Source organism: Colossoma macropomum, unplaced genomic scaffold, assembly GCF_904425465.1.
Source record: "Colossoma macropomum unplaced genomic scaffold, Colossoma_macropomum, whole genome shotgun sequence".
Lineage (NCBI taxonomy): Eukaryota > Metazoa > Chordata > Actinopteri > Characiformes > Serrasalmidae > Colossoma > Colossoma macropomum.
In genome coordinates, this window is record NW_023494806.1 from 17,946,911 (window position 1) to 17,969,752 (window position 22,842).

Below are 22,842 nucleotides of genomic sequence, written 5' to 3' on the forward strand. Positions count from 1 at the left end.
TTAACACCAAGCAATTTTGGATCATTTCTATAGGTCCATTTATCATGAAATTTTCAGACAATGTAAATGGCTGGGCTCAAATGATGTACCAAAATAAAAACAAAAATTATTTTTTATTGCACAGCTACAATATGCTTATAACTGAGTTTTATTTTAACTAGAAAATTCAACTGGATAGACAGAGTATTTACTGGACTCTGAGTCACAGTCCTTTTGGAATGAAAGGTCAAAGTGAGGTCTGACCACAAAACAGCATGTTGAAAAAGTTCTTAAGGGTAACTGCAAGTATGTGGAGTTGGTGATTGGCCAGGATTCTCAGTATATTTCCAGTCAATTATTAGTCATTCTCCCTCGACAGAGTCAAATCTACAGGCATGTGGGCTTTAATTAGAAAATAAAGCAAAGCAACTGGCGCAGACTGCAGTCCACCTTCTTAGTGGTTGCCATGACACCAACATGCCACCGAGGCAGGTACTGGTAACCTGCTTTTCGTTTGAGCATCTACAGGCTGGGTTTGCACAGCAAACACCACATCCATCATCAGAGACATGATCAAACAAAAAAGAGGACAGGCTCACACACAGAGTCTCCTGGGCTTTTCTCTTCAGCTGCCAATTTTGAGTTTGCGTAAAAGAGGCGTTAATCCTTTCAGAAACCAAAACCAAGCAAGCATGTATACAGTAATGCCAATGCACAGAAATGTGCATCAATATAGCTTACATTTATAGGCAGTACTGATCTAATAGGGCCAGATGTACATACGAGCCCAGGTGCCGCTCAAAATGTTCCTCAGTGCAATCAGTCAATATGCACCCACAATGCACCTCGATTTAATAATAATAACAGAGCCATCAACAAGCTCAAGACAAAACAGAAAATGGAAGTTCAGTGATAAGGAAAACATTCTACAGGGGTGTTATTTTACTCCACACAGACTGTGCATATATATTGCACATCATGGCATACTTTGAGCCGCATCTCAGATATGTATATGTGGGTTTGAACAGCATTATCTAGTGCTGCAAACATTCTTTCAGCAAATGTTTGAGGTTTGTACCTTCATCTATCCACTGTGCCTGCTGCCATTGTTAATGGACATTTCTCAGTACGAGTCTGTTAACATGACACTCCATCTTTTTAAAACTCCACTGCCCAAATTTAAAAGGCAGAGGAAAACTGTCCACCACACCCTGATCAAACTTTAGTGGACTGAGCAGAAAATGTAACCAGCTGCAGGTGTAATATCTCCACCCATTTTTGAGGCTCTTTCTCAAATGCATACACATGAATAAATTAAGCGAATTTTGTGTTTTGCCACGCACATGACCCATGAACTACATGTTTAGGCTCATGCTCCAGTTTTGTATATAACATGAGGGACAGGCCTTTTGATTTGCACCTGAAACTGGTGTAAAAGGCTTATTATATGGCTGGACAGTCTCTACATCGAAAAATGATGGATCAGATACTGGAGGAAAACAGGAACAAATCCATTCAGATTCTGTTACAAATCTGACCTTATATATCATAGAATTGCTTGTAGCACAAAGCAACCTAAAGCAAAGGAAGTAGCCAGATGTAGCCTATCATTAGCATAAGAACAGCAAAGCATTACACTAGAACTACAATTCCTTTATTTGAAATAGTCTAATTTAATCAGTAGTAATAGTAAATTCAGTAGCTGAAGTCATGTTGTTGGCTAAAAATACGTCAGCATTGTATGTCTAGATGCCCATCTTAAGTGAAGTGCTTCAGTTACAAATAGCTCATTTTAAAGCACTAAATTGTGTGTTTTTATTTTTATAATTGAAAATAAGTTAGCACTTCCTCTAAATAGGAAAATGTTCTGGATATTTTAGTACATAACTAATACTTATTTGCTAAATAATAGTTACCAGCTGTTACTCAATATCAGTATTAGTATTGGAGGAGAAAATGTGGTATTATGCCATCTCGTCATACATTACGTCATCTTTTCTGCAGCTGCACAATTCAGTGTAATACAATGTAAGAGAGAATGAACCTAGTAAAGACTGTATTCCACACAGAATGCAGGATGATCTTAAAGCCAAAATGACTCCTGTTGTGAAATGTACTTCCAAAGCTTAAAATATATGCACAAACAGCTTAGGTCTCTGCCAAACAGGCAGCTAGTACAATACATATCAATGACATTAAACACACACTTCTTATGAAAAGCCAAACTAAAAACCATTCAAGCTAAATACAGTATAACTACCCATCATAAATAGTAGGTAATTGTAGCTTTTGGATAGCTTATGGGCTATTGTGCGTCCACTGCAATCCATAGACCTACCTCTCAATTACAGTAAAGTCTGAAGAGACTTAAGATCATTTCTGTAAAACTGAAAATAAGCACAGTGTTAACGTACTTTCAAAACAGTTGTTTGACATAATTACCATGAATTTACTGTGTTTTTGCTCACAATAAGTTTAACTTAATTCCTTCTCATGGGAAATGATTAGGGGCAATAAATCTTTCCACAGCATGCAGACACTTCAAACACTGAAAAGATACACACAAAAAGACTTAAAGGTGCCATCTTGTGTGGTCTTATAGGTGTAATAGGTGTTCCTGGAGTGTTAGAACATCTGTTGTGAGACCACAATCAACCACCAAATCAGATAATGCCAAGGTCTGCCTTGAAGACATATCATTGTTAATGTAATTTGAAAATAGCCTTGTGGACTTACATTGAAAGCACAGAAGTCATTTTCCCAATGCATTACATGTCATTTACAGTCTTATAGTGAGCTTTCTAATGTAATGGCTTGGGAAAGTCACCCCCAGTAAACTCCCAACAATTGGGACCTAGTTCTATTCTATTCTCCCATACCTGACTAGACCATAACTGGCTTTGAAAAGTCATTCAGATTGTTCACTTTGCAGTGATATTAAGGAATATATGAGGTATAAACCGGTATGGAATTGTTGTGACAAATACTGATACTGACTTTAGCAAGCTAAAACCCTAATAACCAATAATATTGGTTGAATATTCAATGTTTCAATTTAAAGCTTTTTTTGATTTTTTACCTCTTATTTTTCTAATTTGTCTTGAGGTTACATGTTATTCTTATGCTTAAACATATGTTTCCACACTTATTACATTGCAGGCTTCTTATTTGGTTATTAATCTCAAGGCTTATTACCCAGAAGCCACTGTGAAATTGCTTTGTAAGCTATGTACTTATGAGAGTGAGTCACTGAAATGTGGACCCACTGTTGAGTCCTTAGTGTTTAAGGGGTTAAGGTCAAAGACCCTAATGGGTCAGAATTATGTGGACCTGCTGAACATCATTACCAGAGGCAGGAGGGAGAATGAGTGCTGACAAATGAGCACAGCTTACACAGATACAAAGATCAGCACTAATTCCATATTTTTTTAACTACCATCATGTGCGTCCAGGACACTTTGTCTAGGTGGGGCACCAGGTAGAAGACACTGAAAGGAAATCTCTGAGAAGAGCAGTCAATATTCCTTGAATTCTCCTCACTTCTGGTTTTGTGTGGAACGGAGGTCAAGTGTTATCCTCCACTCCAGCTTTAAAGTGAAGAAAACAAATGGTTCCACATCTGGTCTCAACTTTTTTTTCTTTTCTTTTTTTTAACTAAGGAGCAACGCAGAGCTTTAAGTGATTGTCCAGATTTCATTCTTTTTCACAAGGGGGAAAAGTGGGACACAAACAAACACCCAGTGCAAAGGTCATTTACCTCAGCATGTGGCCACCGCAGTGAAATACCACTCTCCACGTAAAAGAGCTACCATGACTTCTCTAGTGACCTGTATATGTCTCCAGTGAAATACAATAGTAGACCCTTTCAGCCGGCAGAGACCGACACGGACAGAGAAAGACAACAAAGAGAAGTCAATTGAATTGAAAAGATGTTTGTGAAGACTCGTATTCTTAATGGAGACTTTCTTTCTTTTTTACTTTCTTGACCAAACTCGTTTTTTTCTTCCTATTGAGAGGGAGTGAGATAGCCCAGGAGAAGAAATGGTTCAGAGTAGCCAGAAGTAAAGGAATGACTCAAGGAGGGAAATGAAGTTGAGCGCCAACATCTGCTTCCAATAAAACTGCACACATTCTACCAACAGAGAGAAAAAAATGTGTCCTGTTCTGAGTCATATTCTTCAAAACGTGAATTCACTTCTTAAAACATGGTGAAATACACAGTGGTGACTTACTGTCCTCAACTAAGACATTTACACATATTTGGGTGTAGTTTCAGTTACTTCCGGTGAGGTTAAATCTTTGTCCATACCTCCATGACCATTTCTAGAGCCACTGGAGTAAAACGAACGTTTTTCTCTTGACATTTCTGGTAATGTTTAGATTCCAAGACTTCAAACTGTTTGAAAGTCAACTCTCTTCAAAAGGCTTACAAACTAGACCATATCTTCCCCCCTGCTTATGAAAGGAAATGGAATGAGTTTACAGTGGCATTTCCTCCATTAGATGTAACATGAAGGGTAGTGAGGTAGTGGGAAAAAGAGACAAAGTGCTATAATTATGGTTATTTCTAGGCCGCACAGTTAAACTCGCTAACATTTTTTTCACTCCTACTCTCTCTTCCTCTCATCTCCACGTCCTGGACCGCTGTAATGATCCAGGTCTATAAAGACACACATTCCTTCAGACTGAGTTCATACCTGCTTTCAAGAGGCAAGTGTTTGTACACAAGTTCTTCTAAAATGAACATCTCCACCAGAGCTTGGTCTCATGTTCACAGATGGGATAGGCTATCCATTCAGCTGATCAAGTGTAGTCTTTCCTGAACACCTTCTGACCACCTTGCCGGAATTTAGATATATAAAAATTCACAAGGGGCTACCAATTGAACACATTTGTTAATTTAGGCTTTCCAGTTCTTGACAAAAGCATACAGTATAAAAACCCGACCCATTTTCATTGTTGTTAAAAAACAGAAAGGAATAAAGAGACATTATTGGAGCTAGAAGTGAATGAAACATTAGTTTGCTGTATTATTAGGCTTAACATGCATTTACTGTGTGTACAGTCGGCACATTTGTGGTTGTTGTTTTGTTTTTTGCTTCTGTGACACCCCAATTAAGGGAAACTCCACCAATGTTTAAAAATTTTTTACATAATTAATTGGCTGAGATGTAAACAAAGTCATTCAGAGTGGTTTGATGCAAAATGCTTGGCTCTAGAGAAACCTGGCGAGTCAGAATTGTTCACAGTGGTGGTGATAGGAACCAGACGTCTGGAGAGTTTAATCCCTCTGAAAGCTCCCTCACAGAAAGTTATTAGATGAAATGCTTAGATATATGCTGCCTGATGCCTGAGACATTATTTTATGATAGTTTCAAGAAAGGTCTTAAATTGTATTTGAATCAATTTATTTTAAAACATTTATGGCGAAGGAGTACATGAAGGGTGTTGTAAGGCAAAACAGTCCCCAAAGAATTTTTTTTTTCCCCCAGATTCACTATTTTACCATTATCAGCATTACATATAAAACTCAGAAGACATGTGCAGCTTTACTGGTGGTTTTGGATAGTAAATAAACTGCTTATAATAATAATCCCTGGTTCCTATCACCACTGTAAAGAAATCAGAGTCTGTCAGTTTCCCTACAATTCACGCCAAACCTCTCTGAATGTCTCAGTGACTGAATTATCCAGACATTCTGAAAAACCGGTGGAGTTGCCCTTTAATGAACTACATCTATCTATAGCTTACGGTTACAGTCCGACAGACACATGTAGATTTCAGCCTACTGGGTATGAGGATATCGTTGACCACATTCAAATCCACTCATTTTAATACAAACACAAAAAATATCCAACAACACAGCCTCCATTTGAATACAGCGCAGCATTTTAGCACAGCACTGCATTTATCTGGTGAAATTCAGCCCACACGTTTCCAAACGCGAGGTGACGACCAAGATTAACGCCGTCACCTCGGCCAAACCCAACGACTCCCTTTGTCGTGAGACCGTCCGTAAATGTCCTCGAATTGCCAAAACGTGGACAGACATAATCTAGGTATCATTTAAGCCAACCCACGTTCGTGTCGGCACGAAAGCGTGTGAGATGTAAATAAGCCCCCAGAGGAAAGGAGACGAAAGGAGGGGGGCAGGGGTTGATCAGCTATCAGCAGCCTTCACATTCAGGTTAATTCACCAACAGCCTTAAAATGACAACAGGTTGCGTCTGTACGTCAAATTAGCAATGTATGCTAAAGGGCGCTCTAACGAACGGCTAATTATACAGCAGCCGCAACATAAAATGATGATATAACTAAAATAATTTAGGATTTAGGATCACAGAAATTAACCACTGGCGCTAGAAACCTACCAACAGACCACTTAAGACAAATTCAGCTTGAAAATTAGCAGGTAATTTCTCTATTTATGTCAAACTAGCATGGAAATCGTTCAGGCGTTTTCGTTTGTTGTCAACGAAAATGTAACCGGCTGAGAGAAATAGGCTACGTTACTCACCCATATCAAGTTAACCCGCGGCACTGAGACCGAGACCTAGCATAGCCTCTTTTTCCTCTGTATTTTCTTCTTCTGAACCGGCAGAGCAGATGACAGTTTTTGGACAGCCTACAGTCGAGTGGTTTTGCCGTACAGTCCTCTGCTCCTAATAAGACGCTGGCAGCTCTGGGCTGCTGTGGAATGCGCTGTGATGTTACTGCAGCCCGAGACTCGGTAACTCCCCCACAGAACTGCTGCCTGCCTTCAGCACGGAGTTTAACCCTCTGTAGACCAGCCTGCAGATCCTCTCAGTCCTCATTGGGCGCTGAGGGTAGCAGACAGCTGAGCAGGAGAGCTGATCTCTCTCTTGCAGCAACCAGCTGTACTCTTAGTCGTGTTTTTAGCTTAGCTGTGTTCTCCTGATAAGACGTAGGAATAGAGAGCTTAAAGCCATAATAAAGTGCTAGTCAACCAAATAAGAGGTCAAGTAGGAGTAAATGTGGCTAGAAAAACAACTCGATTAAGATCAGGAACTCCTTAACTCTGCATCTGTTTAGCATAGGAACTGAAGTCTGTTATACCATTTTTTTTGAGTGCTATTTTTCCTTTTTTGGGGATTATTTTGGTCAAATTTGTATTGGGAAAAAAAGCATGTAAAGTGTATTTATAAAAAAAAAGCCAATGAAAATAGCTAAAATGTAGCTGAAGAGTGTCTAAAAAAATGAAATAAAATTTGAAAATAAATAAATGAAATAAATAAGTAAGTAATAATAATAAACATTATAAATGTTTTTTTAATGGGAAAATAAAATGATAAAGCTTAAAAGTGACAGCATAGCATTTCAGGTGCTGAACTTACAGAACATACTAAAATTAAACCCTATAAAGGAATTGACAGTGTAAATCAGAAAGCATAACACATTTTCTTCTGTACTGTAATGTACACGATGTGGCCAAAAGTATGTGGACACCTGACCATCACACCTATATGAGCCTGTTTGACATCCCATTTCAAAACCATGTGCATTAATATGGAGTTGGCCTGTTCTTTACTGTTATAACCTCCTCCACTGTTCAGGGAAGGCTTTTCACAAGATTTTGGAGTTTGTGGGAATTTGCACCCATTCAAAAAAGCATTTTTGAGGTCTGGCACTGATGTTGGACAAGACGGCCTGGCTCACAATCAACCTTCCAGTTCATCCCAAAGGTGTTCAGGGGGGCTGAGATCAGAGCTCTGTACAGGCCACCAGAGTTCTTCCACACCAAACTTGTCAAATCGTGTCTTTATGAATCTCATTTTGTGAACAGGGGCACATTCACGCTGGAACAGGAAAGGGCCTTCCCCAAACTGTTACCACAAAGTTGGAAGGAAATAATTACCTAAAATGTCTTTACATGCTGCAGCATTAACATTACCCTTCACTGGAACCAAGGGGCTGAGCCCAAACCCTAAAAACAGCCCTAGACCATTATCCCTCCTCCACCAAACTTTACTGTTAGCACTATGCATTCCTGTAAGGCGTGTTCTCGCGGCATCCAACAAACCCAGGTTCATCCATCAGACTGCCAGACAGTGAAGCGTGATCCATAACTCCCAAGAACACGTTTCCACTGCTCTAGTATCAGGAGTCCAGTGGTGGCGTGCTATACACCAGTCCAGCTGATACTTGGCCATGCACTTAGGCTTGTGTGCAGCTGTTTAACAACAGAAACCCATTTCATGAAGCTTCTGACATACAGTTCTTGTGCTGATATTGCCTTCAGACGCACTTTGGACCTGAGTAGCGAGTGCAAGAGAAGACAGGCGATTTTTACACACTATGCACTTCAGCACTTGGCGGCCCTGCTCTGCGAATTTGTGTGGTCTACTTTGGTTTCAGTACCGCTATTTTTCCCCTCTTGCTGGTGCACAGTGATCAAAACTTTGACACATAAACAAAATTTTGTCTTTTAAATGATATGACATGATGCATCATGCTTAATATGTGCAGGCACATGAACTGACAAGATCAATTGTAATTTCAGGTTCACTTTAAAAGTCTTGTTTTACATTTTCATGTTTTTGATGATCTGTGCACTTTTTAACCCCAGATCAACTTACAGTTACAGCATGACCACATGCTGACACGCTGCAATATCATGCCAGCATTTTCACTGTAAAATTATGAAACTCTTCCCATTGCTGATGTTACACAATGACTGTCTTATGATACTACGTCTATTCTTCAAATATTCTTGAAACAGGATAGTTTGCAATGAATTTCATGTTCAGTGGAAAAAGGAAATACAGCACATAAAGTCAGACCATATAGTTATATAGCTTTTATTTTTTCTGAAGAAAGTCAGTTTTCTAGCCAGACTTAGAGTCAGTGGGGAAAAAACTGCATTGTGTTTTGTGATATACAGAGCACGCTGCTATCTTGCTGCTCTGGTTGATTGTAAACACAGAGCAGATAGTAATGATAAGATGCCTTTGGGGGAATTTGAAAGAGCTTATCCTCTAAACCACTATTGTTCTTTTCAGTGATTTAATTATTTTTTGAATGTTCCAATTATTTGTGATTAAAGAATAAAACCTTTCAAAGGTTTTCAAAGAAAGTAAAGAAAGTCATTCAGAGCGGTTTGATGTGAAATGGTTCATCGTAGAGAAAGATTCCTTTACAGTGGTGGTGATAGGAACCAGGGATCATGATCCATACAGTGTAAATGTTGATTTTATTTACTATCCAAAATGACCAGTGAACCTAGACATGTCTTTTTTACTCCACCATGAATAACTTTTAAAAACTATGCTTCAGGCTAAAAGGTTTTCTTAAAACTATCATAAAAAAATAATGTCTCATACATCAGGCAACATATTTGTAACCATTACAAGGAATAGCTTTCTGTGACAGCTTTTAGAGGCATCAAACCCTTCAGACGTCTGGTTCCTGTCACCACCACTGTGAAAAAAATCTGACTAGGTAGCTTTAAGAATTGAAGGAATGTTTCTAATCAAACCATCCTGAAGGACTTTGTCTGAATCTTAACCATTTAATTATGTGGAATTTAATTTTAGACTTTATCTCCAAAACTTTACAGGTGAAGGAAAAACATTCTGAACTTCGAATGAAAAGTTAATGGAACCAAAGCTTTTTTTGGACATTTCTATTGATCGATTCATCATTTAATTTTAACACAATGTAAAGGGCAGCTGGCTTTTTCAACTCATGTGGATGTAAACTATATGTGCATATATTTGCTCATTAAATATAGATGTGCTGTATGTGTGATGCTTTAAATTAAATATTAAATATATTTAACTGCCATTTTTGAATATGTAAATATGCCAATATATGTACATATGTCAAATATACATGGAAAGTTGTAACAAACTTTTTTGAAAACATATTTTGAAAAACATGCACATGGGAAATTCTTTGGAAAAAAAGAAACAAAAAAATGAGATCAAAGGTTTTGTTTGGACTCTACAACCAAGCCAAAAGCTATTTCTGGAGTGTAAGATTTGATTCATGGAAAGGGCCAGTGGTCAGGGAAATGCTGGGATTTGTTCCCTGGTTCCTGCTGCAGCTGCTAGGAATGTTTTTCCACTATCTGACGTAACCGTTGACAGTGATTGGCAGAACAACATGTACCTCATTGAATATAAATGCTTGCTTTTGGTGACTGTGTCTCTGTTACTTTGGGCCGGCCACTGGCCAAGAACATCATTCATGTGTTTGCGCAGGTTTTCGGTCAAGATGACAGTCTCTGTTTAGGGGCTTTAGGTGCCACATGGGTTATATGGTGAAGCTGGAATAGCCCACACTCCTGAAGGTTGCCAAAAAGGGCTTTTTGGAGCACTGCCAGGGAAGAAGGGTTGATCCCCCTCCCCTTAAAAAAACTTTGAATTGAGTTGTTTCAGTTGAGTTTTTTAAGAACCATCCACTGAAAGGTTCTTCAGGGAAGCAAAAGTGGTTCTTTTGTGGCAGCGATCCAAAGAACCCCCTTTGAGGGCTTGATGTTTAAGGATGTGTAGAGAACTTCAGTGAAAGTCACACTTTTCACACACTAAGCCGTGTGCCTGACTTTTGATCTTTATATGAGGAGAGAAAGACAGAAGTGTTTGGTAGGGCGGTATTTTGTTTCTTATGTTGGTGTTTGTTACTTTAATTAGTATTCAAAGCTTTGTCTTCTGTTCACCCTTTAGGCCCCAACAGAATTTTAGAACACTCTCATGGATTCCTGATGATTTTCAGATTTAGAGGGTTATTTATCACTGTTTTAAACAAAACAATTCAACATAAAATCAGAAATAAATGGCAATTAATTAACAACAGACATGATGTTAGGCTATAAAAATCATGTCATACTCCGATAATCTTAGCTATCACAACCACACCCCTCCTATAATTTCACAGTGTCACCCTTTTTCTTTGACAGACTGAAGCAAAGTAAGGCCAATATATTAAAATGGTAAACATCATTTAAACAAAGAGAAATAGCCAAATATACATAATTTGTTTGGTTTTAGTTTTGACAGCTGAACAACATTCAGGTGAAGAAGCTGAGTGTGTCCTCAGTCACTTATACCCACAGAGCTTAGAGACAGAGAGCAACATGGATAGCAGGCTCCACTGTAAAAAAAAAGTCTGTAATCAACAGTACAAAGTCCAGGAGCAGGGGTTTCCTGGTAATAATAAAGGTAAAATCTGTAAAATTATGGTCATTTAATTACTTAGAAATATTGCTTTTTACTGTAATTCAACAGTTTCACTAGTTATTCTGACATACAGTTTTTATTATAATAATAACAGTACCAACAATTCCAATAAATGGAAATGTCTATGAAATAAGGTGTTTTTTGTCAATTTACATTCTATTTTTGTAAATTAATAGCAGCAGTGTTAAAATGCAGTATTTACAAGCATTTAACCTTTAAAAATGGGTATTGACCATTAAATGTTACAGTACTTTGACAGAAAAAATACTATTTTTTTTAATAGTGTAGCTAATTGGATCTGCATAGATTTAGAATAAAACATTGAAATAACTCAGCAATAAGATTTATGGTGGCCTGTTGAAGTTATTTCACTTGCTAAAGAATTTAATTTAGACCAATATGGTAGCCATTGACCATGAACTTGACAATCCATTCAGTAAACCAGCTAAATTGACTAAAACTACATCAATACAAGGAATTTAAAAAGAGTTGCATTTTGAACTTCTGTATCATCACTGCTACATGGGTAAGCAGAAATCCAGTCAGACTCATCTGTTTCCTTATCTGACATCAGATCACTCAGCTTTTTGGGACGCCTAAAAAAGAGATGCTTTAATGTGTAACTGCTTGTTATAAATCACAAATATTTTGTTTAAAGCTGCACTGTGTAAGTTTTGGGGATTTGGAGACCTCTCTGGTGGAAAAATGTAACTGCAAACAGTGAATGGAAGAACATTTTGTGATGTCAGTTCTTCGAATCCCTTCCCTGAGCAGATGGATCTGACTTTTGTGAGTGCATTGAAAGAGTATTGAAAGAGAACACAGTCAAAACTTGATGAAGGACAACAAGACCGAAAAGCTTCCACTAAATCCGAGCTGATACCTCTGACTTTTAAATTGCACAGACCACATCTTTTAGCATGTTTTTTTCCTCCTGACACAGCGATGCTACTTCTTTTAGTTTCAACAAAAATCTAACATGGCGCAACATTTAAATGTTATCTGGGCCTGACTGGTTGATCTTGGTTTGACAGCTAGTAAAACTTGCATTACTTGCAGTAGGGAGACCTCTATGTATGAACTGGTGACCCCCAGCACCCGCCCCCAACACCCCCCCTCTCTCTGTCTGCAAAGAATGGTGTTAACAGTCACATAATGCTCTTTGTCACCAGACTTCCAAGAAAGGCGTAAAGAGGAAACGTGTGTGTCACACTAACCTTGGATTGACACACAGCCTTCTTCCTGTTCTTGTTCTCTACATTCTGCTGATGCTGAAAATTACTTGCTGCCATCATCCAACATGCCATGGAAGGCATCAAATTTCCACTGACCACACTTAAAGAATATAGGCTATGTGCTATGAGCAAACAAACAAAGGCCAGGCACAGGTGGTTCCTCTGTGGAGGTGTCAAGTCAAGTGGTCTTTATTGTCATTCCTCAATATAACTTGCATACATTGGATTGAGATGTTGTTCTTCAGGCCACATGGGGCAACACAAAACAAAACAGCAGTACATTACATAGGACTACAAAGAGTGCAGATAAACAACAGTGTGAAATGAGTGCAGAATATACAATAAATACAGCAGACAATAAATAGTAGACAGAAAAACAAAACAAAATATGTAAAACAAAGAAAAGTTGTGATGAGTGAAGAAAAAACATTCAATTTCTAGGTCACAGTTCAAACTGAAGCAAATTTGTGACTCTGACCATGTTGAGGCTTTTGTACCAAAGGTCAGATTTTTTTAGTCTTATCTCTTTTCACTGAAGCTCATGTTCAGACAACTCTCAGGTGGATCTACTTAGCACAGGCTTTTGCACAAACTTGTGGAGTTCACACCAGCTTGAGTGCATCCTGTCAATAAAGCAAGGGGGACATACCAAATACCAAGAAATGTGGAAACTCATGTACATTCTTTGAGTTTTCATTGAAACTAATATTCTGATAATATGATTTGTTCTGAAAAAAGAAAGAAGGGCCTACCTTTTTGTAGGTGGGTCAGGTCATTACTATGGTGACCCTGAGGCAATGAATGTATTTCTGTCTTTAGCGTAAAAAGTGAAATCTCTTTTTTTGAAAAACAGGCAATTCAATGATTTGTCTCTGTCAGGGCAAAACTTTGTATCTCCAAAAGGGTAACTTTACAGGAGAAGAAAAAAGCCCTCTTGTCTTGTAATGGAAGTTAATGTAACATGATTTTTTTCAAAGCAATTCTGGATCAATTCTATTGGTCCATTGAGTTTTTAAATGACACAAAAAACAGCAAATATGAAGACAAGGTTTTATATGACAGTGACGAATGACATTTTAAATTACTTATCTGTTGATCTGTGATTCCTAGAGATGCTATCAGACTCACTATGATGTTCTTAAACCTTTGAAGTCCTGTTTTTGTTATTTGCAATATTATGGTGTATTTAGGTAATTACATAATAATTACATAGTCATTACATTTACATTCAATTGCAATTCTTTCTAGACTGAGAGTCCAAACTTTGATTTTTCTTATCACAAACAAAACAAACTGTATGTAGAAGAATGACCTTTTATCAAATTCCAATTATAGTGAAATATATATTATAAATAATTTTCCACAGAATCTCTCTGCTTGTTTCAATGTGCTACAAGTAAGAAACTATTCTTATTAATTACACCATATGTTTGCTATCACTAGCAGTATCTGTGTCTTCTAAGGATTAAGCCTTCCTTAGAGCAGGAGATCGAAACAGAAAGGGAAAGCGAAAGGTGTGAATGTTTTCCTTTTCTCTACGGGAGGAGCTCTTCTACAACCCCAAGCAGAAGGTGGTCTTTCCAGACATTTCTGCAAGCCATCCACCTACTACTAGCCCTGGCTGGGGCCGGCCCATTATGAGGACTAATGTGGAACTTTGTTGCCATGGTGACAGGCTTGTAACAGAGTTGACTGCCCAAGCGCTTGTTTTACTGTTCGACTGTGTAAACAGCAGCTCTGAGTCACAGGCTGGATTGGCTCGCTTTACTGCTGAAGGTGTTTTTCATTTAAAAGCATTTCTGGAGAAGAGCTGGAGAGGAAGAAACAGCAGAGCGGTGGAGAAATTCATGAGCATTTTGAGAGTTTTCATCTGTGAATGAATTCCTCTGCTTCTCGGAAGGCCATCCGTTCTTCCGAGGCTTCTTCAAGGTCCTCGGCTCAATGATGTCATGTCATCTTTTGCCCCCGTTTTCCATTCAGATCAACTTCTTTAAAGGGAGGGGGGGGTTCATCAATAAAGCCCACATTCATCAGAGGTCTTAATCTGGTGAATTTATGAGATGGATTTCTCCAGGCAGCTCTTTGTGCTTCCAGTGGTTCAGCACTGATGTGGCTTTGTTGCTAAACTGCATTACACCAAATGTTTGGGGTTAAGAATGAGGCAGGATACCAAAGGCACTCACTTCACAGTGGGCCTCAGTGCTGTTTTATCACAAAAGATCCACTAATGTGTAAATTCAGTAGTTCTCAACTTCAGACAGACCAACTGCCCTGAACAGTTTCAAGTACTTCCTGCCTCCACCCACCTCATGCTCAATGACAGGCTTGATAATTATCCAATGAACTGGATCAAGTATATTAGGAAAATAGTCTTTCAAGCCAGACCACTGTCTATTGTCAGAGAGTCTGGCAAAGGAGCGTTACTAGAGTTGTATGGATGAAGGGCTAAGGATTTTATTTGTAAAGAAAAAGGCTAAAAAATGTCAACAGGCATAAAATTGTTCAAGAAATATTGGTCAAGTTGGTTAAGTTGGCATACGAAAGATTTATCTTTTATATACAACCAAACACTTCAAATGGCCTAGCAACTACATCTGCTACTATAGTGGGTCTGCACTGACTTAACTCTTCTGCTGGAATACTTCCCCTCAGTTGGACTGAGTGGCAAAACATTCTACAACATGGAAATGACAAAACAGCAATCAAAACAAGCGATTATCTAATTAAATTAAAGGCACTTGGACTCGACAGTGATCCATTCAAATTACCAAAGAACCAGCTGTCCATTGACATTAACATGTGGCCAGGAATCAGGTTTCCTGATATTTATCTGTATCTGATTTTGGGGAAATATACTAAGCAAAGCCTGATACAAAAGCCTTGATGCTTGGTTGTACTTCAAGGTAGGGTTTGTTGGTGAAATTAAAGTGATAAGAACACCAGTGAATAGTCGGGTTGTATGTGGACAGGTTTGTACAAATATTTGTACAATATAAATATTTATTTTATTCTAACTTTTATTTGGAAAACTGCAAGCTAGCTAGGCCTACTCTGTTCATCGCTAACACTGCCACTTAGTAACATTATATATGCAGAGAATGAATTAGCCCCACTGAAACTTTAGATAGCTGCAGAGCTACAGCCCGTTGTACAGGTATGTGTCTGTTTCTGAGTGTCTGTTTCTTCCCCTCTGTTGTAGCCATGTGCCTTTTGTTTTCTTATACCATGTGCTTTTGTTGCTGTTGTTCTGTGTCTCCTCCCTGGTCCTGTCCCCTTGTTATCTGCTCCACCTGTCTGTGCTCCGCCCCTCATTACTCCCAGGTGTTTCTTATTTTCCCTCAGTGTATGTATACCCCTGTGTTTGTTCAGTCTTTGTCTTGCATTGTGGATGTAATCTTGTCTCTTGTTTGCTTGTGGTGCTTTTGGTTTGGTTTTGTTTTTTGTTTTTGTCATGGACTCTAATTTCAATAAAAATAACTCGCATTTGCATCCCGCCTCCATGCCTCAAATGTTACAGTATGGCAGGACTTAGACAGACAGTACACTGTGGTACACCGTGTACACTATGTAATTCACTGCCACATCAGTGGTGAATTTCTGCTATTTGAATCTATTTAAATAGTCAATTGCACAACAGCTCTTTCCCAGTTTAGATGTTTTCGTGTTTTCACAGCATTTACACTGAATGCTAACGCTGCCACTAGTTAGTCTTTTTGCCACTCAGTGGGTGTAACCGCAGTGACTCCCACCAACTGTGACAAATTACCGGACATCATGTCTATAGTCATTAAGGCCTATTTTGTCTGTAAAAACCTTTGGCACAAGAAAACTGTGACAGTGCTTTTTCCAGTGCCCTTTGGTTTCAGTACCAACGGTTCCTGTTTTACAGTTTTTGGTACATGCTCAAGATTGGTAACAGTGGATGCTAACAGTACTTAAGGGTGTTCTTTGATATCACTTGCAGCTAAAGCCAACAACAATTTAACTAATTCTTTACTTTTCCAGTTGAGGATAATTTCATCAAGCACTATTACATCACAAGTAAGTGATGCCACATTACACTCCTAACATTTCTCACGTGTCCAGCCTCATAATTACTGCCCTTAAAAAAGCACCTGTAGTTTTCAGCATCCATCCTAGCATTCATACCATTCATCTTTTGCCTCATATGGCATGTTGTCAGAATGTTAGCTTGTATAGTTTATGGAGGAATTGGTAGAATCTCATGAACGTGTGGGCTTTAAACTTTAAACGGCCAGGGCCCACTGGCCAACAGTTTAGCCTGTTGATGTTGAAGTGATATAGAGTGATGTTATTGCAGACAGTCAGTAGCAGAGTTATTAGATGTTTAAAAAAGATTAAACATTGTATTGTTCCTGGCTGCCAGGAAGAAAATGCATCATTGCAGCTTTCCAAAAGATTCAAATGAGCAAAGAAGCGGCAGTGGACTTCAGTCCAAAGATCATTCTTTACCTGAGCTTAATTAAATTATTGCAAGAATTTCCAGACAATTAAATGGCTTCCTTTCAAAATAAGGCAAACATAAATTGACTAAAACTGGCTAAATGTAATCCGCTCTCACATTTCCAATTCAACTCACTGAAATTCAGTCAACTTGATAAACTAGCACTAATTTAATCTATGTTGGTCCATTGTATGTTACTGGATTTAAAAATGGTCACTGCAGTTCCCAATTAGTTTAGAACCAATAAAAAACTTAGAAGGCAGTTATTTAAAATGTAAACCCAGAGGAAGACAGCCTAGGAGGAAAGACCATGAGATGGTACGTAAAACAAGAGGAAAGACACAGCCAATATGCAAATAGATGGAGCCATGGGCTAATGAAATCTTGTCTCCTGTGCCAATCTCTCCAACTGCTAATGGCAACAGACTATTTTAAGCACAACAGACTTAATATTAAGACTTATATTTGGGTATACATCCTGAGATACCAGATGGAAATCTCATGAAACTTGAAAAAACACAATTCATTCTATTTTGTTTGACTTCATTGACTTTTACTACATTTTCATTTCAAATAGTATCAACTTGATACTTTCTTAATACATACAAGAGCCAGTTCTATGTTATGTGAGGCAGTTTGTTATTTACATATATCAATCTTAAAGGCACAACAATAATAATATTGAGAAATAAAGAGCAATTGAAAAATAGCAAAGTTAAAAAAAGAACTGGACCATTTCGGTACACATAGCCATTTGTAAGTGAAACTCAGTGGAAAAATAAAATGAAATAGGCTCTTTAAAATTTCCCCACAGTAATCAAAGAAAGACGTTGTGGCATCTTTGTTAAATTAATAATATTTATGTATTGTTCTCTGATGTCCTGACAAAAAAATATTGTTGTATGGTCCTTCTTGACCTCCCCCCATAAACTTTCTGAAAAAAATCACAGGTAATGATGGACATCAACTACTATATTCACTAAGAGCATTGTTTGATCGTATAAAGTACTAAAACCTTTGGCACAAGAAAGCTGGAACTGTGCTTTTTCCATTGGCTATCAGTTCGAAGGTTCTAGTTGTATGGTTTTTGGTACCGGTTCAAGGAATAGGAACTAACTTGCGGGTGTTCTTTAGGTAACACTTGCAGCCAAAGCCAACAACCATTTAGCAAAATCTTTATTTTTCCAAGTGAGGAGGAAGTCATCAAACACTATTATACAGAGACGTTATAAATGAGGAGAGCAGTCACTGGTTGAAATATGAATGAGAAGCTCGAAACACTCAACATGATGTTCATGTACAGATAAAGTCCTACCCTTCAATAAAAAGAGCCAATCAGCCTGCTGGTTATGCTGTTACTGGAGAAAGGTCGATGATATTGTAGCACTAGCAGGTAAAACTCCCCCTCATTCTGGAGAACTGCCCAAGCGCAGTAGCCAGAACAAGCCAAATATTTGTGTTTTTGTGTTATTGAGCCAAACACTGCAAACTATTTATGAGGTTTTTGTTTACCAGTGATCTCGAATATGTTTTTGAAACTGTAATTTGACTTTCAGTTTCAAGTATTTTGGTATCGTCCCATTCAAAGAGATAAGAGCCTGGTTTGACTGGAAATAACTGCCCAGTGGTGTTGCAAAGATGGCCACCAAGTGAACAGACCTTCCTATAGACTTTGTATTATATCACCAATAAGTGCATTAAAATGTAAACTAAAATAGAATGATGTGTCAATTTCTGTTTTGAGAATTATTACTTTGTAAAGAGATCACTAAGAAGACATAACCCAATTAGAATGCTATTAGCTAACACTGCTTATATTATTAGCATTTTTGATAGCCTCCACAGAACTAGTGTTATTCTCATATTTTCACACTCAACAGAGAAACAATCTAAACTTTTTTATTATACACATAATTCTGGGTGAATGTAGACATTTGTGTGAGGGCATGTGTGCAGAACAGTGCAGTATATCATTTCCTATCAGCCACTAAGTTGAACTAACTAGCATGCAACATAGCTAATTAGCCTGATTACATTCTTTAGTGTGGCATAAAATGACCAGAAAGATAGTTGAATCGTTAATCGCAGTTATTATGGCGGTTCCAGCTGTCTCTTAGGTAGGTGGAAAATGAACTACAACTAGAACCATAAGTTCCGTTGGTTCTCATTTGAGTCAATTATTGTTTTTGAATGTGCAGTGGAAAGAAACACCCCCTCTAAGTGGTTCATGATGTAATTAATGGGGAGGATTTTGTTGAAGATCTCAACAACTGCTCCCAGCTTGACATTCACTGGGGAGCAGGCTTACAGGAATGCTTGCTTTGCTTTGTCTTCTGCTCTTGTTGGAAGACAGGACTGCAGATGCATTTTGGGAAGCAGAGAGGAATGGCCTGTGCCAGGTTTTACTTAGGAGGGTTGGCTTTTTTTGGGAATTCCTTTCCTGGAATTCATTGGAATTTATGGCGAGAAGCTGATTTAGCAACAACTGGTGGTGTACACACACACGCACACACACACCCACACACACTGCCCACCAAAAGTGCAGCTTGACTAAAAATTAATAGTGGAAAAATTCTGAAGAATGCAAGATGTCCCTAAACTTTTGGCATACAGCATACTTGCACTTGCAAAAGGAAGGGGAAAATTAAAGGGTTAAAAGAGAAACAAATGCAGTTTCCAAACCTGGAGCTGTTCAAAAATATTCACCTTCATGGGTGCTTCTGTCCATCCTTCCACTGTGAGAAGACAACTCAACACATAAACAACATAAACAAAGAAGCTGCTGGTGTTCTCAGAACAATGGACTGACCACCCCAGAGTCCAGACCTCAACATCATGTGTTTGGGATTTGTTGGATCGTGAAAAGCAGAAAATGCCACCAGCCAAATTGAGTAATACAACTAGTGTTGTACTCTATCATTTCTATCATTATTGAATGAATTAAGCAACATCAAAAACAGAACAAAACACTTCCTTCTCTACATGTTTAAACCCAATCTGTGTTGTGGATTGATCCACATTATAATTAATAATAAAGATCATAATTGATCTTTCCATGATGACTTAACTAGGGATTATTTGTTAGATGATGTTTACTGGTTCCAAAATTCGACGTCCTCTGATCACAGATCAGAATGTTATTATTTTAAATTTCATAATAAAAATGGATGCATGTTCTTTTATAATAAACTGACTTTAGGTGGTGATTCTGAATAGGTCTTAGAGAAGAACCTCACCATCATTTACTTCCAAAACTTTCAATGCAAAGTTAGACTAAGACTGTAATAATAGTATGTTTAGGTCGTATATTATTAAATGTAATATATTTAATATTCTGAAAAAATCTTAATCTGGTCTTGGTCTTGACTCAGATGTAACGTGTCTATAATGGTCTTGACTACCGCTACAACCAACTTCTAAGACTGAACTCTGGAGGTGTGGAAAAATATTCCTGCACATCATTTTAAAACTAAAAGCAAGTCTTCCAAATAGAACAGAAGATGCAATAAAGGCAGAGTGAACACACTAATTACTGATATTTTATACTATACTTAGATGCTTACATGCTGTTGTAGATTTCTGTGTAATTTTCTGTTAAATATTTCTTTTCTTTTTTTTTCTGACACTAAATATGTATAACTTGTGCTTCATGGATTTGAATTATATAAATGAAGGGTGGTCTCCAACCTTTGCACCTTACATTAGTGTATATTAACCCCTTAACAAGCCAAGTTTTGTTACACATCTTCTATAACCTAGGTATAGCTCCATTAGTTTGCATTGAAGTCTCTGTAATTACTGAATGATAAGCTTTTGTATGAAATAAACTTGGATTGTTAAGAGGTTAATCACAAAATTGCCCATTTCAGGGGATGGTAAGTAATTGTACAAACTGTTTAGCACATGGTTGCAAATCCTATGATTTACAGAAAGATAATGTAATGATCTGTAAAGTTCAAAACACTTCCAAGGCATCAGTGTTTGTTTTCATTCTGACAGCATGGGAGTAAAAAAAGCACACTGGTGATATCTTTCCCCTTTCTATCAGAGGCTCTCAGTCCATTCCTTGAGGACTTCAGTTTGGACACTTTCCTGTTTCCGGTCTCTTGATTATGTAGTTCAGATGTGTTAGAACAAAATGTGAATGGAGAAGAACAGAATGTGAATGGAGTCCCCTGCTCCGCATGATGTCAGCAAAAAAGTGAAGACCGACTGCTTGCGTCATATCCTCTAGCAGTGAACAGTACAAATCCCGCTGTCGCTCAACATGCTAAGAATTGTGCAATGAAAGTCTGAGGAACGCGCGCACTCTCTGACACACAGTGGGAGTTGTTCTCCCTGTTACTTCCTTTCCCGAAAGTCAGCTTGCTGAGTTGTCTCTTTGTAGAGTTGCGGCCGATTCCTGGTGGTGTTTTTCAAAGCCAGTAGGCTCAGATGTTCTCTCTCTCTCTCTCTCTCTCTTTTCTGTCTTTCTCTCTGAAGTGTTGCTTGCAAGAAAACAACTTTTTCCCGTAACTTCTCAAACTGTTTTGGTTGCATTCTAATGAGTTGTTGAAATGTTTGGAAAATAAAAAAAAAGATTTTGTAAAACTGACTGTTGCTTCTAGCCAGTCCTACAGTATATAATCTGAAACTGATGTGCTTAGTCAGTGCTAATTACAGTCAAGTGCAAAAGTTTGGGTGCCTCTAGTCAAAAATTTTTGGATTCAAAACAAGTTACACATCCTCTACAGAGAACAAACTATGACACATTTTACTGTAAAATTAATTTTTTATAGTATATATTTATATTTGCCCTTCCTGGATCGGGGCCTTGTCGTGGCGGAAGGGCTTGTGTGGTCTAGGGATCTTCAGAGCTAAGTCGTCGGGAGCAACATGCTCCTGGTAGGGTCTCCCAGGGCGAACAGGTCTGGAGTGAAGACCCAGACTAACTCGATCCAAAAACCTCCATGAAAAATGGACGCAAAACATTGTGTACCCTGCCCGGGAGAGGGTCACCGGGACCTACCCCTGGAGCCAGGCCTGGGGGTAGTGTCCCTCGGCGAGCGCCTGGTGGCCGGGCAGCCCACGTAACCCGGCCGGGCTCAGCCCGAAGAGGCAACGTGGGGGGACCATGTGGGCCCACCACCCACAAGGTCCAGCATGGGGGAGTGGTGCAGTGCCGTACAGGCAGTGGGAGATTGCAGGGGGGCCCTTGGTGGCCTAGGCCCCTGCGGCAGAAACTGGCTCTTGGTACGTGGAACGTAACCTCACTGGGGGGGAAGGAGCCGGAGCTTGTGCGGGAGGTTGAGAGGTACCAACTAGATATAGTTGGGCTCACCTCCACCCACAGTATCGGCTCTGGAACCAAACTCCTGGATAGGGGTTGGTCCCTCTCCTACTCTGGGGTTGCACAAGGTGAGAGGCGCCGGGCGGGTGTGGGGATACTCACGAGTCCCCGGCTGGCGGCAGTACAGTTGGAGTTTGTCCCGGTGGACGAGAGGGTCGCCTCAATGCGTATTAAAATCGCAGAGAGGAAAACTCTGACTGTTGTGTGTGCTTATGCACCAAACAACAGGTCGGAGTATTCGGCCTTCTTGGAGCAAGTGGGCGGGGTTCTGGAAAGGGTCCCAACTACAGACTCCATAGTCTTACTGGGAGACTTCAGTGCTCATGTTGGCAATGACTGGGAGACCTGGAGAGGTGTGATTGGGAAGAACGGCCTGCCCCATCTAAACCCGAATGGTGAGTTGTTATTGGACTTGTGTGCTAGGCATGGATGGTCCATAACGAACACCAAGTTCCAACCCAAGGATGTTCATAAGTGTACGTGGTACCAGAGCTCCTTGGCTGAAAGGTCAATGATCGACTTTGTTGTCGTTTCATCTACTCGGGACCGTATGTTCTGGACACTCGGGTGAAGAGGGGTGCTGAGCTGTCGACTGATCACCACCTGGTGGTGAGTTGGATCAGATGGCAGGGAAGA

At 39.0% G+C, this 22,842-nt stretch overlaps 1 protein-coding gene across 1 annotated transcript in view; it reads right to left on the minus strand.

The window, feature by feature from the left end:
* The window catches only part of si:ch211-204c21.1 (disabled homolog 2), a 41,958-nt gene extending 35,228 nt beyond the window's left edge, over nt 1-6,730 (minus strand). The window contains exon 1 of the mRNA XM_036597900.1: nt 6,497-6,730. The gene's annotated coding sequence lies outside the window, so the exon portion shown is untranslated. The remainder of the gene's footprint in view (nt 1-6,496) is intronic.
* Between the last annotated feature and the right edge of the window lie 16,112 nt (nt 6,731-22,842).